The following is a 16,576-nucleotide window of genomic DNA, read 5'->3' as shown; positions in this document are numbered from 1 at the left end:
GTCAGAAGATATATCAGCCAATGTGACCAATGCCAAAGAATGGGGAAACCGACTCAAAGGGATGAGATGCCTCTCCAACCTCAAGTGACTCTTGAGCCATTTGAGAAGTGGGGTATGGACTTTGTGGGTCCAATCAACCCTCCTTCGAGGCAAAGGTCTTACATCATTGTGTGTACTGACTACCTGACAAAGTGGGCAAAGACTAAAGCAATCAAAGTAGCAACAGAAGAGAAGGTGGCCGAGTTCTTAAGAGAAAACATCTTCTACAAGTTTGGCTACCCAAGAGAGCTGGTCACCGATCAAGGGAGCCAGTTCACATCCAACCTAGTTGAAGACCTACTAGCTCATCACAAGATCAAGCATAGGACTTCCACCCCTATCACCCTCAAGCAAATGGGCAGGTGGAAGTCACCAATAGAGCATTAGAAGGGATCTTGACTAAGGTGGTGAGCAGCAGCAGGAAGGACTGGGCAGATCGCCTGGTTGAGGCCACATGGGCTTACAACACCACCTGGAAGACCACCACCGGCTTCACACCTTATGAGCTGGTCTATGGGAAGAAAGCTTTGCTGTCCATTGAGTTCGAGTACAACACTTTGAGGATGGCAGCTCAGCTAGATCTAGATCTCAGCCATGCACAACAAGAAAGGTTATTGCAGCTGAATGGACTGGACGAGCACCGAATGTAGGCCCTCCTTCACTCGGAAGTGGTTCAACTTCAGAGAAAGGTGTGGCATGACCAACACCTCAATGACAAGAAATTCCAGCCAGGAGATTGGGCACTGTTGTATGACTCCAGATACAAAGATTTCAAGGGAAAGCTGAGAACCAGATGGTTGGGACCATATGCAGTGGAAAAATGTCATGACAATGGATTTTTTTTCATTCGGACCATTGATGAGGAAGCTATCCCCATGCTTGTCAATGGGCATCGCTTGAAGATCTACAGGAAGCCTCTCTCAAGACAAGAGTTCATCAAAACTATGGAGAAATCAATGATGGTCATAGAGAAGGGTTCTGCCTCTGCTTTGGGCATACCCTGAAAGTTAAAAAAAAAAAAGAGAAAAAATAATAAAGATCCTTGGGTGAAAACCTCTCTGAGGCGCCCAAGGCAGGTGGTAGGGGTGAAAACCTCATCGAGGCGCCCCTATTGTCTTTCAAAAAAAAAAAAAAAAAAGAGATGTGAAAAAGATCCTTGAGTGAAAACCTCTCTGAGGCGCTTAAGGCAGATGGCAAGGGTGAAAACCTCATCGAGGCACCCCTGTTATCTTTCAAAAAAAAAAAAAGGAAAAAAGAAAAAAGAAAAAAACAAGGACAGCAAGTTCATAATGTAAAATTGCATGCAGGTTGCAGGTGTTCTATGGAGGAGAGGAAGCCTCTCAACTCAGAGCCAAGGATCCTTATCATGCTGTCAGGAGACCTCACCAGCACCTCCTCCAAGAATACTCCTTTTCTCCAAGGTATGTGCACAATTTCATCACGGCTTGAGTCTTCTACAGGAAGATGCATATTTTCTACAGGAAGATGCAGACTTTCTACAGGAAATGCAAACTTTCTACAGGAAGCTCTGTATTTCTATAGGAAACTTCCTGTAGAAGTTCGAGACGGGCCAGAATTCATTTTATGAGGAGATATAACGACTAAGAATCGGTTTGGACGCATGCAAGCTACTGTTGTCACCCTTGCACACTGCTGTCACCTCGTTCTACCATCCTTGTCGACATGCAATGAAGTTACCTGCACCAGCAAAGCAGATCGTTGAGTTATCAAAGAGAAAGCAATTTTTAAGATAAAAAAATTGCTGAGATGTCATACCATATCCATCCCAGCCACCCATGAGCTCAGGGAGCGTGATCGTGAGGCCAAATCCTTCGTCGTACAGCATGCACCCGAGGAGGAAGAACTGTTACAAGACATCCTGCGGGAGTCCTGTAACAGTTAAGCCCGCTAGAGTGTACACCAATCACAGCGCTGGCCATATGCAATGAAAACGCGGGCGCATGCAGCCACAACATCCAATCCATCGTCGGCAGCCTGTAAACATGAACCTCCAGGCCTGTGCAAATTCATCAGCGGCAAACGAATCCACTCATCATCGTCCAAAAACCGAAAAATCGTGTTGCGGCCGCACAGGTAAGTGTCTCGACCCTTTCTTCCGTCAGATTGCATGAATTTTACTTTGAATTGTTTGCAAAGTGTGAAGTGAATGGGTTGAGCGGCTGTATGGCCATTTGACTGGCCACGTCGACCAGTTAATGGTCTAGTCGGATGTTTGGGTGGCGGCCATGGGAAAAAGGAATGGGCAGCACGCACGTGAGAGCAATCCCGTCGGGAAAAACGTATTTAGTAGAAGAGACGGCGGCGGATCTGCGGGGGGATGATGCGGCAGTAAGTGAACTCGTAGACAAATGATGGGACGACGTCATCCAACGGTCCGGCGGGGACAGCTCACCCCCGCGCCACGGATTCCGCCGATTCAAATCTAATCGGCTAGATCGCCCCATGCATTTATCATTCACCGTTTGGAACTCGAGTGATCATCTGGATCCCTCTGCAGTTCGATACGCCGAGCCTTTGGCTATCAGAACGCCTGTGAAGCAACACCAAGAGCGCAGACCAACTGCAGTCTTTCCCAGAAATCGCGCGCTGCTCCTACAGGAAAGTTTCTACAGGAAGGCAGGTTCCTCACGTCAAAAGGTGGCAGATAAAAAGGTAAACCTGAACTCTCCATGCAATTGGATTTTGAAGGTGGCAGAATCGTCGTCTACAGTCTGGTCGTAGAAAATTGTTGCAATTGTTGTCTGCTGTGCATAAACTGTCGTTCTACAGGATGTCAGTGTAGTTAAGCTGTGTTAAGGTCCTCAGAGATAAGCTTCGTGGATTATGTGCATGACAGAAGCGTAATTCTACGCTCTGTCTCAGTAGACCAAATTTCTTCCACGTCGCCACCTCTAGCTAAAGCAACAGTTTTTATCATGTCGGGTGGGTTCATTAGAAGGGAACCCACTGATCCAACAAAGTTAAGGGAAAATCTTGAGGTGGTGGAGCTCTTCACACGAGCGCAATGGATATCCTTCTGTGACAAATTGCAGGGTTATGACGACGAAGTGGCAGAAGAGTTTTTACAAGCTTTGAGGCCGAAATCCAAAACATTGGCCACCGTGAACTTCAGGGGCCTAAGCCTCAAGCTCACCCCACAATATATCAGTCGAATTACTGAACTTCCAATGGGTTTGCCATGGGATAAGGAAGAAAGGAAGTTGAGCCAACAGGCCAAGAAAGAATTCTTTCCCCCAGAGGAGGAATTCTCGGAAGACAAGAATGGGGTGCGTAGAACCAGTTTACTGCCACCATGGAATGAAGTTAGCCTGCAAATCATGAAGTATATAACATGCGAAGGCCGTTTTAGCATTGTGTACGGGTATCACTTTAGGTTGCTCACTGAATTGAGGCACCAGATTGATCTTCCTGTAGAAAATAAACTAAGCATCCCCTATTTCCTGCTACAGTCTCTAATTGAGTGTGCCACAAAGTTAAAAGAAGGCATACCAGACCAGGTAGCCCACCATGGATTGATCAAACTTCTCGTGGAGGATGCGCTTCATTCATACAAGGTTCCCCTCTCATGGGAAGCATTCAGAAATTTGACAAGAGATGGAGACATAAGGATGTTGACCGAAGAAAGTGGTTCCTCCAGCAGTGAGGAGAAAGAATCAGTGGTCGTGGGAAAGAAAGAAACAGGCCAGAAGACCCCGACCACAGTGCAGAAGAAAGAGCAAAAGAAGAAGCATGAGAAAAAGGATGACAAAGAGAAAGATGACACACCCATCTTGACAGCAAGAGAGAAAAGGTTGCAAGGCAGAACGGACAAAGCTGAGAAGGTCCACATCAGCAAAAGTACCTCATCAGCGACCGCAACCACGTCAAAAAGCAAAACCCATGCAGAAAAGCAAACCAAGGCGGCAACACCTGTTTCTACAGGAAAGCCGAAACCGGCTTCTACAGGAAGCCCGAAAATTATTGAAAAAGGGTCTTCTACAGGAAGCCCGAAAATTACCAAAACAGGTTCTTCTACAGGAAGCCCTGAAAAAGTGAAACCCAAGGAGAAGAAAGCTGATATTCGTGAAAAGGAGGCAGCAGCTGTGCTGGCCGCCCTCAGCACGCCACCTAAGCCAAAAGAGAAGAGAAAGAGGGAGACCCCTTTATACTTTAAAGCTCGAAGAAGTGTTAGGATAAAGACGGGCAAGCCACAACCTCCATCCAGCAGCCAAATCACTATAGGGGATGCCCCTACTTCACCCAGTGAGAGGTCCCCCTCGAAGGTATCGGTCACCTACGAGAGGGGGAGCCCAAAAACAACTACTTGGAAAGGAAGGTTAGACCAATCGGCTTCAAAAGCCCGGCTCAAGGTCAAAGAAACAAAGAAGAGGGAAGGAGCGGCACCCTCATCACCAACAAGGGCAGAACAGGCAGAGCCACCAAGAGAAGGAAAGAAAGAGCGTATTCCGGAGCCTAGTTCTCGGCCAAGGACTAGGAGCTGGAGCAAAATTGCTCAAGGATGAGCAAATATTTTAGCTGGGGGGTGATGATGAGCCCCAATTTTTGGTAACAATTTGGGCTCATTTGGCCTACTTACCTTGCTCAACCCTTCATCTTTTATCACTTATGCATCATTTCTTAGTATATTCGTGTTATTTGTAGGAAAAAGGGCATGCATTATTCCTATGTGACTAATACATGATGATTTCAGGTTTTTTGACATTAAATGGAGCAAAGACCACGCAAATGGAGACAAGGAGACACCAAAGGTGGCATTGCGGGTTTATAGGGAGGTTGTACACAGTCTTGAATGACCTCCCTCGTGATCTCCACCCCATCTCGAGCTCCAACAGCTATCCCCACCGAGCTGAAAGGTAGCCAACGGATTCTACAGGAACAGCAGTTCACTTTCAGCTGGACAGCCGAGCTCCACTAATTGAGGAAGCCATCTTGATCCTCATCATGTATAAATATTGAGGCCGTAGCCTTTGATAGGGCTTTTTGAACTTTTGAATTGCTGTTGCAATTTCTAAGTACGAGCTACAGCTCGGTGTTCTTTCTTTTTGTAAGCCAGTTTTGGCATGTTGTTAGACTCATGATTATTTAATAAAGGCAGGCAGCTTTGGATTCAATTCTGAGTTCTTAAGGGAGCTATAGCTCTCAGGTTAGGGCCCAACCTGAGAGCAATAGACCTCCTTTTCCTTGTATTATTACTTGTCTTTCCTTTTAGCACTTCATTTCTTTGTTTTGACATGCATTTGGAAAACACAGTCTGCTGATTTAATTTCTTTAATGTGATTGAGTAGGATTAGTTTATGGTTAAAGTGCTTTCAGTAGCTTAGATTAGAGTAGGAGGATTAGCATTCATTAGAGCTCCAAGAAAAGGTTGACAGTGCACTCACTGCCATCTATGTTTAGAGATTGGGGGTGTAGACCGTACCAACCACAAAAAACGCAGTCTTATACGTTCATGCAAGCTGCAACACAATCATTTCAGTCATAGAACTGTCCATGCATTCTGATCTTGAGCAGTACTTCTTCGTTCCAACACCATGCACGATTTCTCTCTGAAGTTTACATTGCTGTTCGTTGGTTTAATAACACAGTTAAAATAGGTTGATGGAATTCTCGGTTTTGTGCAAGACATAGATGATTTGTTCCATTTACACTGCGCAACATTGTTCTATTATCTTCTTCTTCTTCTCAACCGCGCCTAAGCCACCTGCTTAACCTCTGTTCGGCTCGTTTGCCTTCCAACCCTTCTACTGTTCACGTAGCTCCATCTTTTTGACTTTTCATTGCTTCCACCCTTCTATCCACCAACCAACTGCATGCACTCTCTCTCCATCCCATCTCTCTGTCCCTGAGCCATCACTAGCTCCCTTTTCATCCTACCTATCCACCCATACCGCTCCTTCACTCCTCCATCACCCAAAACTCCAACTGCAGAACATCCTGTAGAAGTTAGCAGACTTCCTGTAGAAATCCCGAGCTTCCTGTAGGATCCCCTGCAGACATCCTGTAGAAGCCTGCAAACTCGGTTGCCAAGAACCTGAACGTTGTGGACTCCTGTGGAACATCCTGTAGAAGTTAGCAGACTTCCTGTAGAAATCCCGAGCTTCCTGTAGGATCGCCTGCAGACATCCTGTAGAAGCCTGCAAACTCGGTTTCCAAGCACCTGAACGTTGTGGACTCCTGTGGAATGATGTTAGGGATCCCCTGGAACCTCTCCTAGCCCTCCTGACCTTTTCCAAGCCTTCCTTCCCTTCGAACTACCCCTGCACAGTCAAAACCTAATAAGAAACAAAATCATAATAACTCAAACCATCTAAGCAAAAATATAAAAACAATGTTCTCTTCAATGGAAGTAGTTTAAATTCATGCATCTGATATCACTAGAAGTAATGGCATCATTTTTAGGAGTTACATTCCCATCGTTGCATTGTAAGGATTAAGCTAGTCAGATTAGGGTTTACTAGGGTTTCCATGTTTGGTTGGCTTTCAGTTCATTCTTGCAAAGTAGGTTAATTTCCTTTAAGATAGCCTTCGTCCATCATTTAAAAAGCTTCTTCTGAGAACATATAGAAGTTGGCTTGAGCCCTAGCGGACTCGTGCCAGCTGACCAAGTGACAGCTGCGACAAGAGCTAGTACTTGTGCATACAGCACCGTCGCTTCCAAGTTTGTTACGAACTACTGGGTTGATAAAATTAGAGATAGGAAGCTCCAGGAGTTGTAGCATTATTGCTACAATACTGGAGCCCACCACAAGTCCCGCCCGATGCCACACATTGGGTGCCACGCATCCGGTGGAAGAGAGAGAAAACCGCTCACATCAGACGGGTAAACGCCATGCAACTTACCCGCCCGATATGGACGGAGACCATAGGATCTGGAGGCTCCAGATCGACGGCCGATATGTGATCTGATGGATGACCGGATTAAACAGGGTAAACAGGTCGAGTTGTATAAAGGTTTGAAGTCCGGCATGAACGATGAATTGGCAGAGGAATCATGTTCGCGGGCATTCTGGAAATTTAAACGGAAATAACGACAGTTCAAACATTTCCAAGAGAACTGACACTCAATTCGTTATGAAACAGGTGGCCACCTCCCTGTAAGGCGTTACACAGTGATGATAACACAGAATAGAGGAATTCAAATGGACAGAGGTAGGAGAACCAGAGCGCCAGGAAGCAGAAACGAACAATCAGAAAGTAGATTGGCTTTAAAGCCATGAACTGACAGAAACAAAGAAAGCAGTGAGAAAAGCGAGTAAGAAAGCTAAGAGCAGAGAACAGAGAAAGTAAGTCGAGTTGACCTGCAGAGCAAAGGTAGCATCGAGACAGAGCCAGAGAGAGTCAGAGAGTCTGTGTACTCCCGAGAAGGCTTGAGAGGTTCAAGCGAACTCCTCGGCATAGGCCTGTCATGTATGAGTCTCAGATTGGGCTCATACTATTGTGACCAATAGAGGTCGAGTTTTAGTAAGGAGAGTTTGTGTACTCCAGAGACTTGGGGGATCCAATTCCAGTCCTATTGATTTATATCTGTTGAGTGAGACTCAAATTGAGCTCAATGTTGTAAAAAATCTGCTTTGAAAACATAATAGAGAGGCCACCACTGAAGGCTGGACCAGGAGATGTAGCCCAGGAGCATTGGGTGAACTCCTTATTAAACTTATTGTGTTTACATGTTTGCCTGTTATGTTTTCTCTAACTGCTTCAGTGTCTATGTATTTCACAATCTTATCGATCTGTTGCATAAAGTAACATAGGCACATCCATGCACATGAGTCTGTAATACCTTTAATTCTTTGTCCTGGATAAATTCCAGATCAAATGGTATCAGAGCTCTAGGTTACTAAGGTTAGACAAGCTTGTGCTTGATTTTATTGTTGAATGCTAACTAGATCAAAGTTTAAATTAGGAGAAGGAGAGTTGGTTGAAACTAACCCTGGAATTGGAACAATCTATCCTAAAAGGAAAATCTCAGAAGAAAGTCACTTGGAATCAGACCTGCAGTTCATGGATAGTTTCATGACCATGAGAGCCATGGTAGAGGAAATGTATAGAGAATTTAAGAAAGGTAGAGAGGAAGATTCATCAAACTCCAAACGAGATAAAGGAGAAGAAGAATCTCTTCTCCATGACCACTCTAAAGGCAAAGGGAAAGAAGAAAAACTTCCCACACCTCCTAGTATCAAGAATTTAGGAAAAGAGCTTTGATTCTAGGAATTTGTTTAGACTCACCTAAAACTTTGCTGAAGTATATAGGTGGTCTACCCAGCTACATAAGTTACACTATTCTCATGTTTAATCCCACTAGCATAGATGAGGTATCTGTTCAAGCTACACATCTAGAGGCTAGAGGCAAGAATGTGAACCCATAAGTTGGGGGATCATTAAAACCCACTGCAAGCAAGAATAAGGAGAAAAGAAAACATAATTGGAAAGAGAGGAAGACAAATACTATACAAAAGACCAAATCTTCATGCACTCACTGTAAGAAGGATGGGCATGATGATGAACATTGTTGGATTCTGCATCCGGAGCTGAAACCCAAGAAGCACAATGGCAAGAAGAAGAAGACTGTTGCAGCTATTCAAAAAGATTTAGGGTCAGATTGAGGAGATGAAACAACAATTGCAGCCAAAGGCATAAAAGGTAAAAATTCTGAAGCATCTACTAGTAATTCTGCACAATCTACTAACAATGAAGAAAATGAGAGGAGAAGACATGAGATTTTTCATATTCAAGTTGTTTCCAAGCATCAAAAGATTGAGACTTTGTTTGATAGTGGCTCACAAGTAAATTTAATTTCTGAAGCAATTGTAAAGAAGTTGGGGTTACTAACCACACCTCACAAAAGCCATATCCATTACGTTGGTTATGTGATAAAGCATAGCTACAAGTGACTAGACAACATAAACTTAGGTTTTCTTTTGGGTCAGCATTTGTAGATGAGGTTGAATTAGATATTGTTCCCTTGGATATATGTGGAATTGTTTTAGGAAGTCCTTACTTGTATGATAGGAAAGCTATTTTCTATAGAGCTGAGAACAAGTATCAGCTCATTAAAGATGGAATCAAATATATTGTAAGAGCTCATAAACTCAAGCATAATTATACTCTCATAAACTCAGGGCAGATGAAAATAATTGTAAACTCATGCAAACAATTTTTACTGATGGTTGTAAAGGAAAAGAAACCTGATAAAGCCAATGTATTTGAGGGCTGTAATGCTAAATAGCAAGCTAATTTAGAAAAAGTTGTTTCAGAATATGATATACTATTTCAAGAACCTAAAGGTATACCACCCAAAAAGGAAATAGTACATGATATTAATTTGCAGCAAGATGCTCCATTGCCTAACATCGGAATGTACAGGTTGTCCGCTTTAGAGAATGCAGGAAGCAGGCACAGGAGCTTCTCGAGAAAGGATTCATAAGACCTAGCACATCGCCTTGTGGGTCTCCAATTGTCTTGGTGAGAAAGAAAGATGGCTCATGGAGAATGTGCATTGATTACTGAGCACTGAATAAGATAATGATAAAAAATCGTTATCCCCTTCCTCGCATAGATGATCTACTAGATCAGTTGAAAGAAGCTGTTTATTTTTCCAAGTTGGATTTGCATAGTGGTTATCATCAGGTTAGAGTTGCAGATCAAGATGCATGGAAGACTGCTCTCAAAATAAAGCAGGGATTGTATGAGTGGTTGGTTATGCCTTTTGGCTTAACTAATGTTCCTGCTACTTTCATGAGAATAATGAATGATGTACTCAGACCTTTTATTGATGATTTTGTCATTGTATATTTGGATGACATTCTTATATTTAGTAAAACATGGGAAGAACATTTGAAGCATGTCAAGCAGACTCTAGATGTTTTGAAAAGAGAAAATCTTTATGTTAAGCTCTCAAAATGTGAATTTGGCAAAACATCTTTGAATTATTTGGGTCATATTGTAGGGGGTGGTGAATTGAAGATAGATCTCTCTAAGGTTGCAGTCATTGTAAACTTGCCTAAACCCAAATCTGCTACAGAAGTTAGAAGCTTCTTAGGAGCAACACCGTATTGGAGAAAGTTTATTTCTAACTTTTCCTTGATTGTAGCTCCCTTACATGCTTTAACAGGATTTAACAAGGTGTTTCGGTGGGGAGGCAAATAGCAGAAAGCCTTCGACACCTTAAAAGAAAAGATTAGTACAACACTAGTACTAGCACTGCCCGATATTCAAAGACCATTTGATATTGAAATGAATGCCAGTGCCTATGCCATAGGAGCAGTGTTGATGCAGCATGGTAAACCCATATGTTATCATTCTGAGACATTTAATTCTGTAGTAGTTAATTATCCCACATATGATAAAGAATTGTATGCATTAGTACAGAGTGTGAAAAAGTGGAAACATTATTTAATGGGAAAAGAGACAATTATACATACTGATCATCAACCACTTCAATATTTGCACTCACAAACTTAGTTGCAACAATCAAGACACTATAGGTGGATGGGTTTTCTACAACAGTTTCATCTAGTCATCAGATATAAAAAGGGCATACACAATAAAGTTGCAGATATGTTGTTCAGACCAATCATAAATGCATCTACTATACTTAAGCATAATTCAGTATTGCATGAAAGATACATTGAACAGTATGATCAAGATATAGATTTTAAAGATGTATATGCAACTTTAAGTCATGGAAAACAAGTAGAAGAATTGGATTATCATGTTACGGACCAACTCTTGTATCATTTGGGAAAGTTATGCATTCCTCAAACAGAAAGAGTAAAGATAATTCGAGAAGCACACACTTCTATAATATCAGGTCACTTTGGTATAAGTAAAACAGTTGCACAACTGCAAAGATTTTGTTATTGGCCAAAAATGAATGAGACAGTTTCTAGATATGTAAGAGGGTGTACCATGTGTGCTAAAAGCAAACCCAACAATAGAAAACTAGGCTTGTACACTCCACTACCAGTTCCTTCTCATCCTTGGGAAAGTGTTTCTATGGACTTCGTTGGGGGACTGCCTAAATCTAGAAAAGGTCATGACTATTTATATGTTGTTGTGAATAGGTTCTGCAAAATGTGTATTTTAATACCTTGTAACAGACAGATTACAGCTGAACAAACTGAAAAGTTGTTCTTTCAGCATGTATGGGTTCATTTTGGATTACCCACTTCCATTATATCTGATCGAGATACCCGATTTGTTGGGAAATTTTGGTTAAGTTTGTGGGAATTGATGGACACCAGACTGAAGAAGAGCACAACTTTTCATCCACAAATAGATGGCCAAACAGAAGTGGTCAACAGGACAGTGATCCAGTTGCTCAGAGGCTATTGCAGCAAGCATCCCAAGTTTTGGGATGAACATTTATGTTATGTGCAGCATGCTTACAACCGAGCTAAACATTCTTCTACAGAAAGATCTCCTTTTGAGACCTGTTTTGGTTTCACACCAAGGTCTCCCTTCGATTTTGTCTTTGGTAAAGACGTAGAAGTTGATGGACATAGTGATGTGGACAAGGCAACCAAGTTCATCGAACAAATCCAAGAGATTCACTAGGCAGTACAGGAACAGCTAGAAAAGAGCCAAGCCAAGTACAAGGCAAGGCATGATAAGCATTGGATTGAGAAAAGTTTCCAAGTTGGTGATCAAGTCTGTTTAAATATCAACAAAGATAGAGTGCAAGGTGAAGGTAAGAAGTTGAAGCCAATAAGGTATGGACCTTTCAAGATACTTGAGAAAATTGGTGAGAATGATTTTCGCCTTGATTTACCAGCTTACATGCACATCTACTCAGTTGTTAATGCAGACAGCTTGAGACTATTTGAACCTTCATTGATTGAAGATCCCGAAGAGTATAGTCAATTACCTTCTATTGATGATCTGTTACCTGAATATCTCAATGAGTTGCAGGAAGATACAGTTCTGGACAGGAAGGTGAGAACTTCGCGCAGGGGGGATGTTGAGTACTTGAAGATTGGACTCAAACGTTCAAAACCAAGCAGTGAGAAATGGATAGAAATTGGGAAAGCGAGGAATCTGTACCCTGACTTGATTGATGCTTAAAAACCAACTTTTGGTGGTCCAAAAGATTTTTCAGTGGGAAGGCCATGATCCAAATTGGATCCTAAAGAACTCTCTAAGTTTTCATAACTCTGTAAAATTCAAGCCAAAGTTTCAAAGACTTACAAAGGTCAAGCTTATCAGAAATATCCTTGAACAGTTGTAATTTGTGAGCAGTGCCAAGCAACGAGGACCCTCGGTCAAGCGTGCCGACCGTTGGCCCATGGTAACGCGCGCTGCCATGAAACAACAAAACGGGAAGTGTTTTTGAGAAACAGGGGAGGTTTCTGATATGCGATTAGCGAAGATGCTAACCGCATATCACCGGGAAAACCCCTCAGAGAAGAAAAATCCCCAAGCGACCCAGACTCAAAAAGTAAAAAACCGTACGGAATTCACCGATTCCGTCAAAGACGGGTCCCAAACGAAAACCAGCAGGATATCGGAAGGGCTTTGAGCAGTAAGCGGTTTCAACCAAGTCCCGCCCGATGCCATGCATTGGGTGCCACACGTCAGTGGAAGAGAGAGAAAACTACTCACATCGGACGATAAACATCATGCAACTTACTTGCCTGATATGGACGGAGACCGTAGGATTTGGAGGCTCCAGATCGACGACGGATATGCAATCTGACGGATGATCAGATTCAACAGGGTAAATAGGTCGAGTTGTATAAAGGTTTGAAGTCTGGCATGAACGATGAGTTGGCAGAGGAATCATGTTCATGGGCATTCTAGGAAGTTAAACGGAAATAACAGCAGTTCAAACATTTCCAAGAGAATTGACACTTAGTTCGTTATGAAACAGGTGGCCACCTCCCTGTAAGGCGTTACACAGTGATGATGACACAGAACAGAGGAATTCAAACAGATAGAGGCAAGAGAACCAGAGCACCAGGAAGCAGAAACGAACAGTCAGAAAGAAGATTGGCTTTAAAGCCACGAACTGACAGAAACAAAGCAAGCAGTGAGAAAAGCGAGTAAGAAAGCTAAGAGTAGAGAACAGAGAAAGTAAGTCGAGCTGACCTACAGAGAAAAGGCAGCATCGAGACAGAGCCAGAGAGAGTCAGAGAGTTTGTGTACTCCCGAGAAGGCTTGAGAGGTTCAAGCGAACTCCTCAGCATAGGCCTGTCATGTATGAGTCTCAAATTGGGCTCATACTACTGTGACCAACAGAGGTCAAGTTTCAGTAAGGAGAGTTTGTGTACTCCAGAGACTTGGGTGGTCCAAGTCCAGTCCTATTGATTTATATCTATTGAGTGAGACTCAAATTGAGCTCACTGTTGTGAAAACTTTGCTTTGAAAACATAATAAAGAGGCCACCACTGAAGGGTGGACCAGGAGACATAGCCCAGGAGCATTGGGTGAATTCCTTATTAAACTTGTTGTGTTTACAAGTTTGCCTGTTATGTTTTCTCTAACTGCTTCAGTGTCTATGTATTTCACAATCTTATCGATCCGTTGCATAAAGTAACATAGGCACATCCATTCACGTGAGTCTTTAATACCTTTAATTCTTTGTCCTGGATAAATTCTAGATCAGTTGACAAATATTTTCCATACCTGCGCACAATGTTGGGTATTAATCAGAAAAAAAAATTGGTGCTCAAGTATTGTAGTTGCTTGCACAAATACATTCAGGAGGAAATGGAGTTCTTGGATATCTCCTTGCTTGGTGCAATATACCTCTATGATACAAATATTGAGCAAAACTTCAAGCAGAAGAAGTGAGAATTTGGATCAACAAACCCAAATCAGAGAAAAGGTTCCCCCAAGCATCTAATCAAAGGGCAGAGTCAAGCTGCAATCCCCCATAACAACTCCTCGAAGTCACAAATCAAGAATAACAGGAAGGCAAAGAAGGCCATCGATAAGTGGTGTGAGTTCCATAAAACTCCCACCCACATCACAAACGAATGTCGGGCAAAGCAGACACTGGTGGTCAAGTTGAAAGACTCAGAGATGGATGCATGCTAGGATTCTGAGCCAGAACCTGACAAGGGAAAGCAGATCATTGATGCAAAACCCACTATGATGGTAGCCACCACCAAGCTCCAAAAGGTGAAACCTGAGGATCTAGAGGAGGGGGAGCGCCTCTTTGACTTGCAGATGTGGGTAAAGGGTTCGTCAGTGCAGTTCATCATTGAAAATGGGAGCCAGAAGAATTGGATATCAAACAAGGTTGTTAAGAGATTGACGTTGCCGAAGATGCCACACCCACAACCATACACCATCGGGTGGCTCCACCAAGGGAAATATCTTAGTGTCAGCGAGCAGTGTCGCTTTCCTTATAACACCAAGTCCTTTACATATGAGGTACTATGCAACGTTGCCCCTCTTAAAGTCTGCGATGTTTTATTAGATCAGTCATACCTATGGAAACGTCGTGTTGTATATGAATCCAAACCTCATTTTGTTATTATTAATTTGGGTCAAAAGTTGTACAAGATACTAGATGTAGTTCCGCCTACCTCCGTTTCTTTGATCTTTGCTAAACAATGCAATAATATCATTTCCTTGACCGGGAAATTTGTCTTCCTTATGTTTCACCCTCAGAACAAGAGGAACATTGTGGCCACATCCACAACCTCCAGACAGGGCTCCTTCACATGATAGCATCAGATGAACAAGGTCGTGGAGGAGTACACGAACATCTTCACCTCGCCCATAGGGGTACCTATACACTGTTAGGTCAAGCACTCCATCAATATGACCTCGGGCATGTCGCTACCCAATGGACCAATCTACTGATGCTCTGTTATGGAGAACGATGAAATCAAGAGGCATATTCAAGAGCTATTGTAGAAAGGGAACATTAAGCCAAGCTCCTTACCCTGTGGGAGCCCGATCGTGTTGGTGTAGAAGAAGGACCAAACCTGGAGGCTATGTACTAACTATTGAGCACTCAATAAGATCACTATCCAGAATAGGTATCCAATCCAACGGATCGATGCCCTTATGGACTAGATCAAGGGGGCCAAATATTTCAACAAGATTGACTTGAATCTTGGATACCATCAGGTACTAATCGAACCCTTCGATGTGTGGAAGATTTCCTTCAAATCAAAGGAGGGAATTTTTGAATGGCTGGTCATGCCTTTTGGGTTGACGAATTCGCCCACAATCTTCATGAGGTTGATGGATGACATATTGTGGCCCTTCACCAACTCATTCGTGGTAGTATATTTGGACGAAATCCTGATATTTAGTCAAAGTTTGGAAGAGAACCTACACCATATTCAATAGGTCCTCCAAACTCTGTGACAACACAAGTTGTGTGCCAATTTGGAGAAATGCACTTTTGGGATGACCCAGGTTCAATATTTGGGGTACAACATTGATTAGTGGGTTGTGCATGTTGACCTAGCCAAGATACAATTAATTTAGGATTGGTCAATCCCAACCACTCTAATAGATCTCCGCAAATTTATGGGTCTTGCCAATTTCTACCACAAGATCATGTTGGGTTTCTCTCATATCACTTGACCTTTGAGTCAAGTCACCAAGGGCGGAGAGAAAGAAAAGTTTTTTTGGTTTGAATCCCCACATAAGGTGTTTGTTGAGTTGAAGAATTAGCTCTACTCCGCATTGGTGCTCACACTACCAGACTTGCAACAACCATTTGAGATTGATACAGATGTCTATGACTATGCTATTGATGTAGTTTTTACTCAGCAGGGGCATCAAGTGGCATATCATAATGAGACACTTTTAGAAACAGTATGAAATTATTCCACCTATGAAAAATATATGTATTCGATTGTGCAGGCATGCTGATAGTGGAAGCATCACATTCTAGGGAAGAAAACATTCATCCACACCAACCACTGACCCCTGTAGTTCATACAGACACAAGGAAAGTTGCAGACGATCACCATCACGAATGGTCCACATACCTAAAACAATTCGATTTGAAAATTAAGTACAAGAAGAGAAACACCAATAATTTTGCACACTGCCTCAGCAGACCGTTGGTCATGGTGCTAACCATGATGCTCGACTCTTGTGGACATGAGACTTCAAAATGGCCACAACTTTACAAGAGTGGTCTAGAATTTGACACCACATATCAGATGCTCCTGGAAGGTAATAAAGTTCTAGACTTTCACCTCCATGACGTGCTATTATGCCACCTGGGACACCTCTATGTTCCTTCCAGTGAGCGTGCCAAGATGATTTGGGAAGTGCACTACAGTCTAGTAGTTGGACATTTTGGGGTAGAAAAGACAATGGAAGTTCCGCATAAGTATTTTTATTAGCCAAACCTTGAACATGATGTTGGGAAGTACATCATATCTTGCACTACTCCATGGATTACATGTCGAGCCTTCCTTCTACCAAGCATGGCAACGATAGTGTTTTTTTGGTCATCAACAAATTTTCCAAGATGGCCATTCTAGTGGCTTACAAGAAGAGTATCATTGCAAAAGCCACTGCCAAAATCTTATTTGAACGA

This window comes from Pinus tabuliformis, chromosome 2_2, assembly GCF_031772625.1.
Source record: "Pinus tabuliformis cultivar Carrire ecotype Pingquan chromosome 2_2, CPIR1, whole genome shotgun sequence".
Classification (NCBI taxonomy): domain Eukaryota; kingdom Viridiplantae; phylum Streptophyta; class Pinopsida; order Pinales; family Pinaceae; genus Pinus; species Pinus tabuliformis.
This window is presented reverse-complemented; position numbering follows the sequence as displayed.